The sequence below is a fragment of the Gracilinanus agilis genome, chromosome 4 (assembly GCF_016433145.1).
Source record: "Gracilinanus agilis isolate LMUSP501 chromosome 4, AgileGrace, whole genome shotgun sequence".
Lineage (NCBI taxonomy): Eukaryota > Metazoa > Chordata > Mammalia > Didelphimorphia > Didelphidae > Gracilinanus > Gracilinanus agilis.
In genome coordinates, this window is record NC_058133.1 from 342895541 (window position 1) to 342914510 (window position 18970).

Genomic DNA, 18970 nt, shown 5'->3' on the forward strand with positions numbered 1-18970 from the left:
TTTGTTGAAATATGCAGCTTTCTTTTAAAGTCTTTCAGATTGAATGTTTCCCAATGAGCTGGTGGTGATGGCTGGGTTGGCAGGGTGATGACTGCCACATGAAACAAGTCAATTAGTTTATTCATGTGGATGTTTAATTATCATAAATGACAATTACACTCTTTACTTGCTTTTTTGTCAGAATGTAAGGTCCTTGAGAGCAGGAGTCATTTTAGCAACACCATTGCATAGGAAAGTCACTTACCATAGTAAAGTTCTAATGAATGTTAAATTATATTGAGTAAGGGATAGTGCCACCTTTTATCCCCACCCTGCCACTCTGCCCTGGTTATACCATATCTAAAGTTCTCTGAAATGGAATTCCTAAAATTCAATTTTAGGTGCCATATTTTAGGGTGGATACTGATTAGCTGAATATTGTTCAAAAGAATCTGGCCAGGATGATAAGGGGATTCAAGAACATAACATATGCTATTAAATTGAAGAAAATAAAGGTTATTTAATCTGGAGAATACATTGGGAGATGGAAAGGTGCATAATAGTTGTCTTCAAGTATTTGAAAGTTTGTTTCATTGAAAAGTGATCCAACAGAGTTCTTTTTCTTGGTTACAGAGGGCAAAACCAGGAGCAATGAGTGGAACCTGCAAAGAAGTAAATTTAGGCTTGGTATTAAGGAAAAACTTTCAGGCAATTAGAAATTTTCAAAGGTAGAATAGGATGCTTTGGGAGGAGATTCTTGTTCAAGTACCAGTTGTCTTCAATCATTTACAGAAAATTCTCTCCAGCTGTATTTCTGAATTTTTAAAAAGTAATTAAGGAAAAAATGCAATTACGGTTTATTTCTATGAAAATTGTTCCTAAATTTTGATGTGAATGATCTTCAAAAATATTTCCTAAATAGAAATTAAATTCACGGCTTCCTCTGACCATTATCATAACAATAAGAAAAAATTTCTGTCAAATATAGTTTAATCACGGTTCAGTTTTCTTGAAAGTTTAAGAGGTTTTATATAGCTTAAAACCGTTTTCAAAAAATATATAACAATATTAGAGAAGACTGGATAGCTATGCCCTTAGTAAGAAATCTACTTTCACTATAATGAGTGATACTTATTCTCATCCTTTAACTCACGCCTCAATTTCTCATGAACCCCAAGAATCCTTGTGAAAATTATTTTCAAACACATGTATTGACTTGAAAAAGCCATCTATTTTATTTTTTTCAGAAGTTAATCTAAAACTTTCTACCTTTTCTAGCTCAATTCCTCTCTGTTTTCACCTTGATAGATCAAAGATCTTGTAGTTAAATGAGTTATAGTCAAACCATTCTTATCCCAGGGGTTAAAGTACAAAGAATCTCCACCTATGACCCAAAGAAGCTTTAAGTCACACCCAAAAGGCACTGGATTTTTCCAAAGTCTTTTGGGGTGGGGAAAGGAGAGGAATATAATTTCATACTATCTCTTCAAAAAAAGAATATTATTCATTAAAATGCTCAATCGCCTGGAAAAAATAATTAAAACAGTGCTGAAGGGCTTTAGCAAAAATAACGAATCATTTCAAGTTTGAAGAGAAAGTCGATGAATGGGATTCTCTTCTTCCTGATGCTAATTTATCCAGCTATAGAAGAGTGTCGGGCACCTTCATTTCTTCAAACATTTGACCTCCCAGAAGACTGCTGTGCTCCCAGACATTTATCAAGAAATATTTCATATTTTCAGTTTTTCTCATTTATAGTTTCAGGGCAAGCTCCTGCCATTGATTTTTGTCCATGATTTTGATTGACTCTAGGGGTACTGCACACAGCTCAAAGGCTTGATTTGATCCCTGGGCTCCCTTTTCCTTCCTTCCAGAAATGTTTAAAGTTTCCTAATGATCCCCTCAGATTTTTAGGACTTTCCTTCTGTTCCCCCTCCCTCCAATGACCTTCCCTGCCCTCATCCTCTCTAATAAGACATGCAAGAAAACTGAATAAACCATTTGGCTAAAGTTTTGTTTTAATTTAATACTTTCAATAGATTTTCCAAGAGGATACTTACAACATGCTTAACCAGATAAACCTGTGGTAGAGAAAATAGCTTGGTCCTTTTTCCCTTCATGGCTTTAATGGGAACACTACCTGGTCAAAGGGGGAAAGGACTGAACCAATGCAAGGTGAATTTATTTCAAATCTCAAGAAACATTCCTATTTGAAAACACTAGGACTAGCAATTTTTGTGCCTATGACTTGGAAGTTGAAAGGGTAGGAGAAGCCTTCTCTGAGGTTTTTCTGATACTGGGGTGAAGGAAGATCTTCTAGGTTTAAGGGAAAAGAACACACCCCATAATACTACAAAGTGTATGTGTTGCTGGAGGTAGGGAATGGTGGCAGATAGTGTAACTATAGTAAGGGAAGAAACCTAATGAGGCAACCACAAAATTTCTATACTATTGAGGTATGGGAGGGTCACCTCAGGCGTAGATATTTTAGTATACCATGAGGAAAGCCTGCTTCATTGAAAGTGATTGGGGGGAAAACAACAAGAAAAATGATTGGGCTAAGTATGCTTTAATCCCAGAAGGTAGGATAATGGTGGCAGGAGTACCATGGAATAGGGGCAGGAGCAAGAAAGCAAGAATATCCTAAGAAGAAGAACAACTCTCAAATGGTGATAGTAGCACCCTGTAAACTTTCTACCATGTCATATGGTAACCTTGATTCAAAGCCCAGATGGTACCACCCTAGTTATTGCTCTGCCTCTGAAACAAGTGGCAAAATGGTTGCCCACCTTATGATGGGGGCAAGAACATTGTATGACTTAGATATTGCAGGAAATATCCCCCTTCACCAAAACTATCATTTCCACCAGTCTGTGTCTACAATTCCCCAAATTCATATTATTTTTAAAGATAGCATTGTGTAGAAGGAAGTGTATTGGGCTAGGAAGCAGATCATCTGTCTTCTAGGACTCTGACCATTATTTGTTAGATATATAATTTTGGCCAAGATATGTCACCTCCTTGAAGCTCACATTTCTCATCTTTAAAATTGTACTATGTAAATACAGGCAGTTGTTTTAACTAGGTTCAAGTAGTTTGGCCCCATAGATAAAGGATGAGCCTTGGAAATAGGAAGACCTTGGTTCAAGTCCTGCCTCTACACATATTATTTGTGTGACATTGGGTAATCAGTTAAAATTTCAGTTTCTCCAGATGAGTATAGAAATATAAGGTAACACTAAATTGTCAATCTATGTTAGTAGAAGGAGTTCCCATACCATTGGATTGTGATCTTCTTGAGGACAGGGACTGTCTTTTACCCATTTTTTCCTTACTCTCATCATTTATTACAGTTCTTAACACATAGTAGGTGACTGATAAATACTTATTTACTGAATCACCAGTAATTTCCCACACCAATCAAATCACAAGTATTAGAAAGAAAAAGAAAAGTTTTAAGTTATCTGGAGAAAAGGTCATACATTAATTTATGATTTAGAGCCTAATGAAGAGGGCATTGGGGACTTGGAGGTGAGAAAAAAGGGGTGGGGGAAACAAAAGTAAATATGACAGTTTTTAGAGCTATTTCTATCTGGTTTTATGACCTTCTAGAGCCAGGAAAGTGTATATGTGTCTAGTCACATATAGAATTATGAACAGGGACAGTTTGGCATTAATGGATATACTACTGGTTTTAGGGTTAGGAAAACCTGAATTCAAATCCTGCCCCTGATACTTACTAGCTATATGACTCTGGGCAAATCATTTAAATTTTTTCAGTTTCAATTTTCTTGTCATTAAAAGGGGAGTTATAACAATAAAACCTGCCTTTCAGGGTCATTGTGATGAAACATGAGATAACATATGCAAAGTATTCTGTGAACTATAATTTATATACTATTACATTAACTTAATAATGTAATATATGTTAATATATTTTAATTATAAGTTAAATATAAGTTAATTATATTATATTATATATTTTATATGTAACATGTAATTATATTATATGAACATTATTATATTATATAAACATTATTATATAAATATAAGTTAATCATATTAACTTATATCTTATATATTATTATATAAATATTATATTAACTAAATTTATATCCCTATTAAAATTCTTTTTTTTAAACCCTTCCCTTCTATCTTGGAATCAATACTGTGTATCCGTTCCAAGGCAGAAGAGTGGTAAGGGCTAGGCAATGGGGGGGGGGTTAAGTTACTTGCCCAGGGTCACACAGCTAGGTAGTATCTGAGGCCAGATTTGAACCCAGGACTTCCCATCTGTGGGTCTGGCTTTCAATCCAATGCACCACCTAGCTGCTCCCTTAAAATTCTTTTAAAAGTCACAATTAGAAGCTACAGATGGTCTTCAGGTACTGAAGAACTGGTTTACCTCTACCTCTTCCAGTGTTAAAAAAAAATACATCCTTCACATTGCTCAGACTCTGCTTCACCCAACTTCTTTTATCTTCTTCTCATGATTGTTTTACAGCTCTGACCTGTCATACCTCTTTCCTCTGGTTGAGTCAACCTTCTTTTTCCCTGCTCACAATAAGTAAATACCATTTCTCTTCATGACAAATACCCCCTGCCGCTTATCTCTGATTTCCTGAACCAGTTTTGTTGCACTATCCGGTTTCCCAAGGTGAATTTGTCAGGGACCTATAACCTAATAAAAATATAGGATCCTGACAAATGAAAGACAGTGTTCGAGACCTGATACAAATAAGATACAGTACAAGAATGGAGTCATACCATTCAGGCAGTATGATTATATGATTCCCCTGTCATGTTCTAGCATGCTACAAGCTATATGTATTCCAAGACTTGTTAAACCATACAATAAGCATGTAATTAATCAGAAGATATATTAATTTACTCCCTAAAAATCCCCTTTCTTGGCTCATTATAGCTATATAACATACAGGTATGGGGATGTGGCCTTTCTGAAGTGGACACAGGAGCACCATATGGTGCAGTGGAAAGAACACTGGTATTAGAGTCTGAAACCTTGGTTCAAATCCTACCTCTAACATTTGCTACCTATGTGACTTTGGGCAAGAAGACAGCTCCTTTTTAGCTACTCCAGTTCATAATCTTAATGTCATTCTCCACTCCCAACTCTCACTCACCTGACCCATCCAATAATTTGCCAAATTTCATTTCTGTTTTTGCAAAATCTTTGAATTAAGTTCCTTTTCAAAACAGACATCACCTTTGTTCAGTCCCTCATCACTTCTTATTTGGATAATTACAATGTTGTATGAGTTATTTCTGTTATTTCCTGACTGTGGTCACATTTAGGGTTTGAAATGTAGAGTATGAGGCAGGGAATATTATATAAGAAGGTGGAAGTATTCTTACACACTGTTGTTATAAGGGAATAAGGAAATCATTTGGGTATCCTGTAAGATTTATCCTGTTAGCCTTCCCAAACTCTGAGATACTTTCTGATTACTGATCCTAACAATCATTCCCTGACCATCTAAAATCCCCTATGCCACCAAGTATAATTTAGATACATATTTCACTGTGTATAAGTCGACATACATTCACTATGTGTGGGACATAGGAATTTATATTTGATCCTAGAGGCAATAGGGAGCCACTAAAATTTGCTGAAAGAGATGTGTGACATGATCAAACCTTTGTTTCCAGGAAATCATTGGCAGCTGTGTTGAGTAGAAGGAGTAGGGGCTTAAGGCAAGGAACAAATGAGGAAGTTATTGTAATCATTGGGGCAGCTCAAGCTCAAGGCAGTTATCTTCCTGGGTTCAAATCTGGCTTTAAGCACTTACTAGATGTGTGACCCTGGGCAAGTTACTTAACTCTCTTTGTCTTTAGTTGCTTACCTGGAGTGGGAAATGGGAAACTACTCCTGTATTTTTGCCAAGAAAACCCTAAATGTGACATACCTCTTCTGCCAGTAAACAATCAACAAAATGTTTCAGCATATAGGATCATAGATTAGAGTATCATAGATCTAAAGCTAGAAGACCTTAGGAGCCGTCTAGTCCCATATCTTCTTTTTAAAGATGAGGAAACTGAAACCCAAAGAGGGCAAGTGATGCCTGAGGTTAAAACAAAACAAAAATGTAGTAAGCATCAGAGGCAGTATTTGAACCCAAATCCTCTGATTCCAGAGCCAACATTCTCTTCACTGTGATAAATTTCTCAGATAATATACTTTGAAGGAGCCTTTTCTAGATGTTTGTTGGAAAACAGCTCATGCCCTAAAACAATTTGTTAATTTAAAATTTTTTAAATCTTTTAAAAATAAATATATTGTTTTTGAAATTTCTTTTTTTCTTTAATAAATTTTTCTAAGATTATATATCTAAGAGTTATCTCTTCTGGCTTTAAATTCTATGTGATATATTATATCATATGATATACAATAATACATGATGTTAACACAAAGTAACTGTTTTGAAGTGGTTGACAAAAAGATAATTAGATTAGGGCAAATCTAACAAGTGCATGTGGGAACCCATCCATGCATTCCATTCTGTGAAATTCTTCTCCATGTTGACCCATAACTTTATCTAAAGTGTATACCTACTGTCCTGAGGGCCTTCTGCAAGCCTTCTTGATGCTGTGAGCATACCAGCTAAACATGCAGGTTACCCACTCTTCCCCATCTTTTTGCATCATTTCCTTTTTTGATGAGTTATTTGGCATCATTTTTCCTTTGTGTTTTCCTTTTGTCTAGTGTATGCCAACCTGCTTGTCTTTGCTATGTACTTCTCATTGTCCTTTAGATGATCTTCTACAATTCTATTGTGTTCAAGACTGGAGTGTTCCATGACTCACAGCTATACAATATCACCAAAAAATCAGCAATAAAACAATGGGGCTTTTGTTTTAGAGAGAAGCTTGTGGTCATTAAAAGAACTTTCCAGACTATTCTTGTATCAAGGATCTACTCAGTGTTCATTTGCAGTATGAGAGAGAGAGAGAGAGAGAGAGAGAGAGAGAGAGAGAGAGAGAGAGAAAGATTCATGCTTATAGATAGGTGATTATAGCTAGATAGATACAAAAATAGAGAAGATAGATATATAGTTATAAATTATACAGACAGATGGTTAGAAAAATAGATGAGAGAGGGAGAGAAATGTAAAGATGAAGAGATATTCATTCACATCTTGAACTCCACTATTACCTGAAACTTCTTCATTTCCAAAATCTTGGACTTTATCTCTCTGATCACATCCTACCTGACCATATCACCTTGCTGCCCAGAAAGCTTCAGTGGCCTCCTGTTGTCGCTAAATTTAAATAAAACTCTTAGAACCTCAGACAGTACCCTTCTTTCTGGGTCACTTATTTCTGATCCTTTCCGTTCTAATGATGCTTCTACTAGATACCTACTCAATGATACTTAACCTCCTTCTTGGTCTAAACTCTGGTGAGCTGGCATTAGCTAATGATCAAGGGACTCTGACTATTTTTTCTCTACCTGCTACCCTGCTGGGCAGCATAGTGCTATATACACTCTGCTAAGCAGCAAAATACTAGTTCTTTGGATTGGGATAGAACACAGAGTTTCATTTTTTAATTATTTTTAATAAACTCTTGCTTTCTGTCTTAGAATCAATATTATGTATTGGTTCCAAGGCAGAAGAGTGGTAAGGGCCAGACAATGGGTATTAAGTATCCAGGGTCATACAATTAGGAAGTATCTGAGGCCATATTTAAATCCAGGACCTCCTCTCTAGGCCTGACTCTCAACCTACTGAGCCATCTATTTGCCTCCAAACACAGAGAGTTTCAATCATTAAGAATGATGGTGGTGGGCTGAGGTTTTTTTTTTTCCTTTTAATTCTGTCATATATATATAGTCTATTCTTCTGCAAGGTTAGCATAGCCTTTCAATGACTTTCTCAGTATCTTTAATTCAGTTCCTGGTCTCTAATAAAACAATTAATAACAGGAAATTCACCTCATACTTCCTTCTGTCATTTGCGAATACAAATAGGTCATGGGCTTTCTGTAATGAGGAACCTCGAATGGATCATATTTACTAGCTAGCCTGCATAACTGCTGTTGTGCTTCCATCTGTCAAATTTCAATATAACTTCAGGCATAGAGGTGGGAAATTCAGTTACTTCACTAAGATTTTTGCTCTGGGCCACAGATGGTTGATAGCCGCCAACCAACCAACCAAGAAGATAAAAATTAGGAGTTCTCACTTTATGACTGACCCTTATATTTTATATATGTTCATAGGGAATATTTTATTCCTAACTGTACATCTAATGGCATTCACTCCACTGCTCTGATCTTTTCAGAAGTGTTCATATTTTGTCTTTCTACACAATCACCCTTTCAACTGGGCCTTAACATCTAAAGTTATTCATAATGGAAGAATCATGGGTAGCAATGGACTTTAATTGGCAGCAAGGTGGAGAGAATGGCAGCTGGAGCATTGCATTTGGAATGAGTAAATACTGAATTCGAATTTGCTCTCAGATATTTGCTTGCTATGTAACACTAGGCAAATCATTTTACCTTTGCCTACCTATTTTCTTATTTACAAAATGGGGAGAATAACTGCACCCACCTCCCAAGGTTGTAGTGAGGATAAAAATGAGCTAATATTTATAAAGTTCTTTGTAACACTTAAAGCACTATAAAATACTAGCTATTATTATCGCAAAAAGTAGCATGGGATTGCAAGACAGATGATATAGATACAAAAATAGATACAGAATCTATTAAATACCAATGATATTCCAAGCATTGGATACACAAATACAAGTAAGTCTTCAAGAAAGCTGGAAGGGGAGGATGTGATTTGGAATATGATGTCAGAATGATATGGAGTTGAGGCGGCTTGGTATAGAGAGGAACTAGGACTGTGAAACCACATAGTTGTTTTTTTTAAGACTTGTATAACATTTTCTGTACTTCATCTCATGTGATCCTGGCAACAACTCTGGGAGGTAAATACTACAAGTAATAGTAGCAAGTAACTAAGTGTCACAGCTAGATGACCCACTGGATAGAGTGACTGGCCTGGAGTCAGGAAGGCTCATTTTCCTGAACTTAAATCTAGTCTTAGAAACATTAGCTGTGTGATCCTTGGCAAATCATTTAATCCTGTTTACTTTAGTTCCTCATTTGAAAAACAAACTAGAGAAGAAAACCACCCTAATATCTTTGCCAAGAAAATTCCAAACAGGATCATAAGGAGTCAGACCTGATTGAAAAATGACTAAACAACAACTAAAATATCTCATTGACTGGCCCAGGGTCACACAGCTGGCCAGTATCTGAGAGCAGAAATGAATTCAGAACTTACTGACTCCAGATTCAGAGCTCTATCGGTTATTCCATCCCCCTAGCTGCCTTTCAGAATTCACCACTGCCCAGGGTTCAAACCATGCCTCAGATACTTAGTAGTGCAATTCTGAATGAGTCATTTAGCATATCTCAACTTCTGTTTTCCTTAATATGAAATGAGAATCTTAGGGTTGTTGTGAGTTCTCAACTGGCATTTATTAAACTCTTACTATGTGCCAAGTATTGTGCTAAGTACTAAAAATACAAAGAAAAGCAATAACATGGTCTCTGTCTTCCAATAACTCTCATTTTAATGGAGAAAAAAACAGTTAAACAGTTAAATAAGCATGTCCATACAAAATATAAATAGTGAAAACAGGAAGGTATCTTAGAGGGAAAGCACTAGGAATTGGGGTTGGGGGGAGGGACACCAGGAAAAGCCTTTTGTAAATGTTAGAATTTGAGTTTAGTCTTGAAGGAAATCAGGGAAGCTAAATGATAGAGATGAGGAAGGAGAGCATTTCAGGCATTGGGGGCAGGTGTCGTAAAAAGCTTTGTAAACCTTAAATTGCTATCTAAATTCTAGTTATTATTATTATTATCCCTATTTCATGAGACTTAAAACTCTGGGAAATTAAATTACTTGCCCCTAGGCACATTAATGAACATGACAATAGCAATAGCTAGTATTCATATATCACTTTAAAGCATGCACAGTACATGGATTATCTCATTTTGATTCTTCCAACCAGCCTGCAATATAGGTATTATTATTTTTCCTTTTTTTATTGATGAAGAAACTGGAGACAAGAGAGATATTAAGTGAATTGCTCAAGTCAAATATTCATTGTGTCTGAGGCAAGATACAAACTAAACAACTCCAAATCTAACACTCTTTCCACTATGCCATCTAATTTTTCTAAATAAATATCAAGAGGCAGTATATGTTCCCTACTCATTTTTCTATGGTACAAAATTACAAATTTTCTAATTACAAATGTGCCAATACTAAGAGCTTCAGTATTAGGGACCTATAAGCGGTCGGTTTGGCCCATGAGATTCTGGCCATACTCTGCAATTATATTTTCAGAACTTTTTCAAGCTTGATTTGCCAATATAAAACATGGTATCATGAATAATTCTCAAGTGCACCCTTTTCTCACTGAGTTTTTGTGGTTAGTTGGAGACTAAAGGGGGAGGTGATTCCTCTCTCATTGTACACTTGAGAGAATGGAGTCAGTAAAGACAATTTGTCTTGTCTGTCCAGGACTAGGAAAGGGTTGTAGAGAGTATGGTATTCCTGTTCAGGAAAAGGTTGGACAAGATAACCTCTGCTATACTTTCCAATTCCAAGATTCTGAAGGTAGTAGATTAGATGTCAAGATAGAATTTTAATCAAGAGACATTTGAGTGGACAGAAGAATTGTTCTCCAAGATTAACTCTTAGTCACGTGCCAAAATGCCATTTACCAGGTATTGTTCTTCCTCCTATTGTGGAAACTCCAACAAAATCTTTCAAGCAGACACAAATTAACTGAGAAAATAGAGCTTTGGAAATGAGATAATTCATGTCTCATTTCAAAAACTTGCTACACAGTTTTTACTGCAGAAGAAGCTACTGGTCATATTTAGCTAAGAGCCTTTAGGTAGAAGCAGATGAATGGGGAATGGTAGTCAATGCCTTATGAGTGACATTTAAGTAAAAAGATATAATATATATATATGTATATATATATATATATATATGTATGTATGATTATTCTAAGAAAGATAGGCCCCTAATAGGAATACTGGCCCACACTAAACAGCTGGCCCCAGGGATGTACCTGACTCTAAGACTAATTCTTAGAACCACAACATTTTGTGAGTTGAGATTTTTTTTCAGCATAGCAATGTCTTAATTTGTAAGTAATCAAAGTAATAATAGTATTTAATGTAAAAGATTGTAATAAGATAAAAATATAACTAATAATCTATTGATGGCTTGATTGTAAGTTCAGACAGAAGAAAATAGCTGTAGACAACTAAGTTCAGGAAAGAAAGGAAGCTGCCTATTGCAGAACACAGAATGAACACTTTTAAAAATACACTTTGTAATGAATGCAAGGCCAAGGAGGTAGTGGAGTGGATAGAGTAGAAGGTCTGTAGTCAAAATGCTATACTCAATATGCCATCAAATTTGGAAAACTCAACAGCAGCTACTGGATTGGAAAAGATCACTTTATATATCAAACCTAAAAAAGGGCAATGCTAAAGAATGTTCTAATTAGTAAATAACTGTGTTCATTTCACATGTCAGCTAGGTTATGCTTAAGATTCTGCAAGCTAGGTTCTGGGTTAAGATGGCGGCAGAGTAAAAAGCAGCTCTTAACCTCTCCTGACCGAAACACACAAGACTCCTCAAGGGGACATAAAAACAAGTCCAGAGGAATGGAGGAACCCCACAACAGGGTGCAGCGTGGAAGGTACGTGGAATCGGGACATTTCCATGCTATAAAGGGGTGAAACAGCTCTCACTAAATCGCGGGCTGAGCAACCACCTCACCCCCACCCCCTCCACACACACCACCTATAGCGCCGAAGCCAGTTAAAAAGAAATAGAGCAAGTTTGGGGCACCCATCGAGTCATTGGCAGCTCCAGGGCCTGTTCCTGAGAGCAGCAAGATTTGGGACCCCAAAAAGCCAAAGAACGCACACAAAATCTGAGCGCGGGAGCGCCGGAGGCATGGGAGGAGGCAGAAACAGCCAGGAGCTAAAGCTCTGAAACCCTGAGTGGGGAACCAGCATAGACGGGTATACGACTGTGGAAGCAGTGCCCTGAGACTTGTAAAGGAACCTCTGGCAGAGGATCAAGCAAGAGGGTCCACCAGGGGGCCTGACCTTGGAAAAAACCAGAACTCAGACCTCAGGAGCCAAAAGACCACGGACAGACCCTGAGAGCGAGGATAAAGCTGAGAAGCTGCTGGGCTAATGATGGCTACCCAGACTCAGGAAGTTCAGAAGAGAAAGAATAACAACAAGAAAAAGAAGTCTTTAACACTCGACAACTTTTACACAGAGAAAATCCAGACAACCGAGCAAACAGAGGAGGACAACAAACAAGCATCCGGACCCTCCTCAAATAAGGAAAACTCCTCACAAGCTATGGAAGAGTTCAAAACTGAGATTCTGAGGAAGATGGAAGAGATCTGGCAAGAAAATAACAGTTTAAAAGGTAGAATCTTGCAATTGGAAAGTGAGGCTCAGAAATCAAATGAACTGATAAGCAAAGTGAACCACATTGAAAAAGAAAACCAAAAGATCATAACTGAAAACGAAAAGTTTAGAGTCGAAAACCAGTCCTGTAAAAGTGAAATTTGGGAGATGCCATCTTTAAGTATATATGTATATATTTTCTGGACACGGGGAAATTATCAAACTACATTTCCCGTGGTCCAACGGGTTTCCGTTTCCGGTTCTTTGGGCGTGGGGACGCCTACGTCTCCACGCAGAGAGGAGTTTAAATCTCCTGGGTTAGGAGGGAGTGGCCTCTTGGCCAACAGACTGAGGAAGAGGTAATAATGACTGGGGCAGCAATTTTGAATTCTTACAAGCGTGTGGTCTAATGACTTTATCTATCAGCATGGCTTTAATTAAAATACTAATTTATAGTATTATAGCAGCCTTTATTATTTTTCATATTTATAATTTGGCGAGCCAGCCAGGAGTAATTCGAACTTTCAATTTTCTGGATAGTCTAAGAGGAAGAAGCCATGTGGCTCTGGGACCCAGAGTCTCAGAAGCGATTTTTTTCCTCGCCCAGTCCTCTCCTGATTTTCCCCACCCTAGAGGCTATTTCGCGGGGAAAAGAGACAATGGCTTTAATGGCTGCAGGCCTGCAAATTATTTTGCTCAATGCCCCGGGCCTGGTGACCCTTGCGGATACTAAAACGCCAGAGAGCCTAGCCAGTGTGTCTCTGTCGTTGACCTCCATTCCTGCCGCTGATCTCCTGACTACAAGCCTGCCAGCGTTCCAGTCCTTTAATGGGGCCCCACAGCCTATTCAGACTTTCTTGTGATTAAGAACTGAACTTAGGGGAAGAAATATTCACCCCATACCTGCTCAGAACTTTGACCTGAGAGCAAAGACTGATTAAAAACAAAACAAAACAAAACAAAAAAACCTTAAACTCAGCAGAACTCAATCAAAAGAACCTTAAATTGAACCAGGGGTGAACTTTTAAAACCTTGGAACTGAATGAACTTTATTTCTGTTTTTTTTAAGAGACTGTATATTACAATATTTTGCTAATTAGTTTTGTAAATTAATCTTGCTTATTTCGTTGATTTTCCTGTTACACTGAATCATTTTAAGTTAATGTAGTTTGTGGCTGCTAGATTAATTCTCTTATGATTTTATTATAACTCACAAATAATGAGAGAAATCTATTAGAACTGGTAAGAGGTTTTGACCAGCTTGTTGATCTGATACTACTAGATTTATAGAACACATGTCTTTTAAATTTTACTCTGTCTTGGTAATTGCAAAGAACCTTGAAATTTTCCATGCTTTGAATATTACCTTGTAATTTTACAAGAGGTATTTTTTAACTTTTACTTTAAATCCTTAAGAATTGTTGTCTTAAAGGATAAAGCTTTTATATATTTTATTATAAGAAAAATTATTGCCTTAAATGGGTAGAAGCATTTCCTACCCAGGAATTTTTAAAATAGGAAGCCAAGTAGCTCCTATATATTCTTATGTGAGGATAATTATATCAGAAGGTTTCTTTTTTTAAATATCAGATTTTTCTATGGAAGCAATAACAGGGTTTGTTGAGAAACTCTTAGCCAAGATCAAAAGTTGTAACAAGTAAATGATTTTAAAAATCATTGTTTTAAAATGTGCTATTGGAAATAATGGTACTCTATTTGAATGTGCACTGTGAATCTGCTATTCGTAAGATCCATTTACACTCACAGAATGAAAACCTCATTTTTGGGTAACATAACTCTTCTAGTTCTAAGCTATATATATATATTATTTTTTTTATTTTTTAAAATTTTTTTAATGAGAGCAATTGATTTTTCCTTTTTCTCATCTTGTACTGGAAGTACATATATAATCATTATTTATCCTTTTTCTGATTCTTCAGCAAATACCTGAGCCTATAGGACTGTGATTAAATGCCTTTCTGTCTGATTCTACTATAAGGGAATATGAAAGCTGTTTTCATGCTAAAAAAGAAAGCACATGGTCAGAGACTTGACTGACTAAAATCTGCATAATTGCAGCAGTTCTATGCCAATACTTTAGGGCTTGGAAATTGGGGTTTGAGTCCTGGAGTCCCAGTCTTTTCTAAAACTTTAGAGGACATGGGTCCCCTCAACTTAGATTCCTAGAAAGCACCTAAGATTGGTTATTTATTTGGCTCAGTTCCCTAAAAAAGCTGATGATAAGTCAGATCAGAGAGAAACATTTTCCTTAAGTCCTGGCCCTGAATGGGTAATTGCACACTGCTGAATTCACTTTAATTAGACCTTCATTCAAAGGTCTAAGTTTATTTTCCCCAGATTTTTTGCACATTTTACATTTCATTCACAAGTTAATTTTTTCTTCTTTTTTCTTGAATTTTATTCTTTGTATTTTGCCAATTGATTTCATACAACCCCCAGGACTCAGCCACTCATCCTTAGCTGACCTGAGGTACCTTTTTTTTAGGAAAAAAAAGGTGTGTTTAAGATTTACCTTAGGGGGATATCTGTTAAGTTTTTTAAAATTCGATAATGTAAAAATATATGTATATTTAACTCTTTTAGGAGTAATTTCACGGGGAATTGTATAAATCTTAGAAGAAAATGTATGTTTTGTAATCTATAATGTAAAGTTTAAATTCTTTTGAGAATAATTTCAGGATAAGGATCCTACCATCTCCCCAGAATCCAGACGACAAACTTGTTTTGGTGAAGACACCATGAAGATGTCTGAAAAGCCTTCACTGTACCATGAAGACCAAATTTTGAACTTTGGGGTGCAGTTGATTGAACTATGGGGAGTTGAAATTGAATTGTATATATTGTTTTACTTGTATACTGTTATACCAATAGGGGACTGCCCCCAAATTGGTTTTTTTGTCAATGCGGCTAATTTTAACCATTTGTTCATCTAGTTCTTTTATCCCCAAATTCCTGAAAATTTTAGAAGTTGTCTATTTTTACAGGTCTAGCTAAGAAAAAGGACTAACCTTTTTTTTGTCGGACCTCACGGGGAATTGTAAAAGTGAAATTTGGGAGATGCCATCTTTAAGTATATATATATATATATATGTATTTTCTGGACACGGGGAAATTATCAAACTACATTTCCTGTGGTCCAAAGGGTTTCTGTTTCTGGTTCTTTGGGCATGGGGACGCCTACGTCTCCACGCAGAGAGGAGTTTAAATCTCCTGGGTTACGAGGGAGTAGCCTCTTGGCCAGCAGACTGAGGAAGAGGTAATAATGACTGGGGCAGCAATTTTGAATTCTTACAAGCGTGTGGTCTAATGACTTTATCTATCAGCATGGCTTTAATTAAAATACTAATTTATAGTATTATAGCAGCCTTTATTATTTTTTATCCTTATAGTCCCTAAAGGCTAGAATTGAGCAATTAGAAGCTAATGATCTCTCAAGACAACAAGAACAAATAAAACAAAGTCAAAAGACTGAAAAATAGAAGGAAATATGAAATATCTCAATGAGAGAGTGACAGACCAAGAAAACCGGTCTAGAAGAGACAATTTGAGAATAATTGGTCTTCCAGAAAAACCAGAAATTAATAGAAACCTGGACTCCATACTAAAAGAAATTATTCAGCAAAATTGCCCTGAAGTCCTACAACAAGAGGGCAATATAGACATTGAAAGGATTCATAGAACACCTGCGACATGAGACCCAGATAAGAAAATAGCCAGAAATATAATTGCCAAATTCAAGAGCTTTCAAGCAAAAGAAAAAATCTTACAAGAAGCCAGAAAGAGACAATTCAAATATCAAGGAACACCAATCAGGATCACACAGGATCTGGCAGCCTCCATGCTAAAAGACCGCAAGGCTTGGAATACAATATTCAGAAAGGCAAGAGAGCTGGGCCTGCAACCACGGATCAACTACCCATCAAAATTGACTATATATTTCCAGGGGAAAGTATGGGCATTCAACAAAATTGAAGAATTCCAAGTATTTGCACAGAAAAGACCAGGGCTAAATGGAAAGTTTGATATCCAACCACAAAAATAGAGAGAAACATGAAAAGGTAAATAAGAAACCGAGGGGAAAGAAAGAAAACTTATAATTTTTAAATTTGCCTTTTTAAGGGCCTCAGTAAGATCTAATTATCTGTATTCCTATGTAGAGAAATGTTATGTATAATTCTCTGTAGTGAACTCTATTCAATATTATAGTATTCACTATTATAGTAATCAGAAGAATAATTCACAGGGTGAGGGTGGAACACAAAATAATCTAAGATGACATGGGGGATGGGAAAGAGGGAGTGAATAGTAGGGGACACCAAGAGAAACTTGAGTGAATAAGAAAAATATTATATTCTATTACACACAAAGAGGGCATGGGAAGGAGAGGGGACAAATACTATTATAAGAAAGAGAGGAAGAGAGCATTAAGAGGTAATAATCAAACCTTAATCTCAGTGTAATCAACCCGGAGAGGGAAGAGTAGCTATACTATCCATTGGGAAATAAAACTCTTATCTAACCCTTCTGAGAAAGTTAGAAGGGATAAACCCAGGGGAGCAGGGGAGTGGGGAGGTCAAAAAAAGGGAGGGGAGAAGGGGGAGGGAATTCATAAGGCCTTTAAAAACAAAAAGAGGGGGAAAATAAGGGAGGGGGTAGAAAGGGAAGTTAATCAAGGGAGGGGATAAAGGATAGGGTCTTAATAGCAAACCACTGGTTTTAAAGGAAATAGTTTAAGGAGAAGGGGAAGGAATAGGGGAGGAAATGAAAATGTCTGCAAATGCACAACTGATGATTATAACTCTGAATGTGAATGGGATAAACTTGCCCATAAAATGGAAGGAAATAGCAGAGTGGATTAGAAACCAAAATCCTACCATATGTTGTCTACAAGAAACACATATGAGACGGGTGGACATACACAAGTATAAGGTTCAGGGCTTGAGCAAAATCTTTTGGGCATCAAATGAGAAAAAGAAGGCAGGAGTGGCTATTATGATTTCTGACAAAGCCAAAGAAAAATAGATATGATTAAAAAAGACAGGGAAGATCATTACATCCTGATTAAAGGCAGTATAAACAATGAGGTAAAAACACTGCTAATTATATATGCACCAAGTGGCATAGCATCCGTATTCATAAAGGAGAAACTGGCAGAGCTCAAGAAGGAAATAGATAGTAAAACCATACTAGTGGGAGATCTAAATATTCCTCTTTCAGATCTAGATAAATCAAACCAAAAAATAAATAAGAAAGAGGTAAGAGAGGTAAATGAAGTCCTAGAAAAATTAGATTTAATGGATATGTGGAGAAAAATAAATAGGGACAAAAAGGAATACACCTTCTTTTCAGCTGCACATGGCACATTCACAAAGATTGACCATGTTATGGGGCATAGAACCATTGCAAACAAATGCAAACGAGCAGAAATAATAAATGTAACCTTCTCAGATCATAATGCAATAAAAATAATAATTAGTAAGGGCACCTGGACAGGAAAATCAAAAACTAATTGGATTTTAAATAAAATGATTCTCCAAAACCAATTTGTCAAAGAAGGAATCATAGAAACAATCAATAATTTCATTGAAGAAAATGATAATGATGAGACATCCTACCAAACTCTGTGGGATGTGGCCAAGGCAGTACTCAGGGGAAAATTTATATCCTTGAGTGCATATATTAACAAATTAAGGAGGGCAGAGATTAACGAATTGGGCATGCAACTGAAAAAATTAGAAAGCAAGCAAATTAAAAATCCCCAGATGGAAACTAAATTAGAAATACTAAAAATCAAGGGAGAAATTAATAAAATCAAAAGTAAAAGAACTATTGAATTAATAAATAAGACTAGAAGTTGGTACTTTGAAAAAACAGATAAAATAGACAAAGTACTAGTCAATTGAATAAAAAAAAGGAAAGAAGAAAACCAAATTGACAGTATCAAAGATGAAAAGGGAGACCTCACCTCTAATGAAGAGGAAATTAAGGCAATCATTAAAAACTATTTTGCCCAATTATATGGCAATAAATATAACAATTTAGGAGATATGGATGAATATTTACAAAAATATAAACTGCCTAGATTAACAGCAGAAGAAATAGAATACCTGAATAATCCCATATCAGAAATAGAAATTGAACAAGCCACCAAAGAACTCCCTAAGAAAAAATCGCCAGGGCCTGATGGATTCACAAGTGAATTCTATCAGACATTCAAAGAGCAACTAATCCCAATACTATATAAATTATTTGATATGATAAGCAAAGAAGGAGTCCTACAAAATTCCTTTTATGACACAAATATGGTACTGATTCCAAAGCCAGGCAGACCAAAAACAGAGAAAGAAAACTATAGACCAATCTCCCTAATGAACATAGATGCAAAAATCTTTAATAGAATATTATCAAAGAGACTCCAGCAAGTAATTAAGAAGATCATCCACCATGATCAGGTGGGATTTATACCAGGAATGCAAGG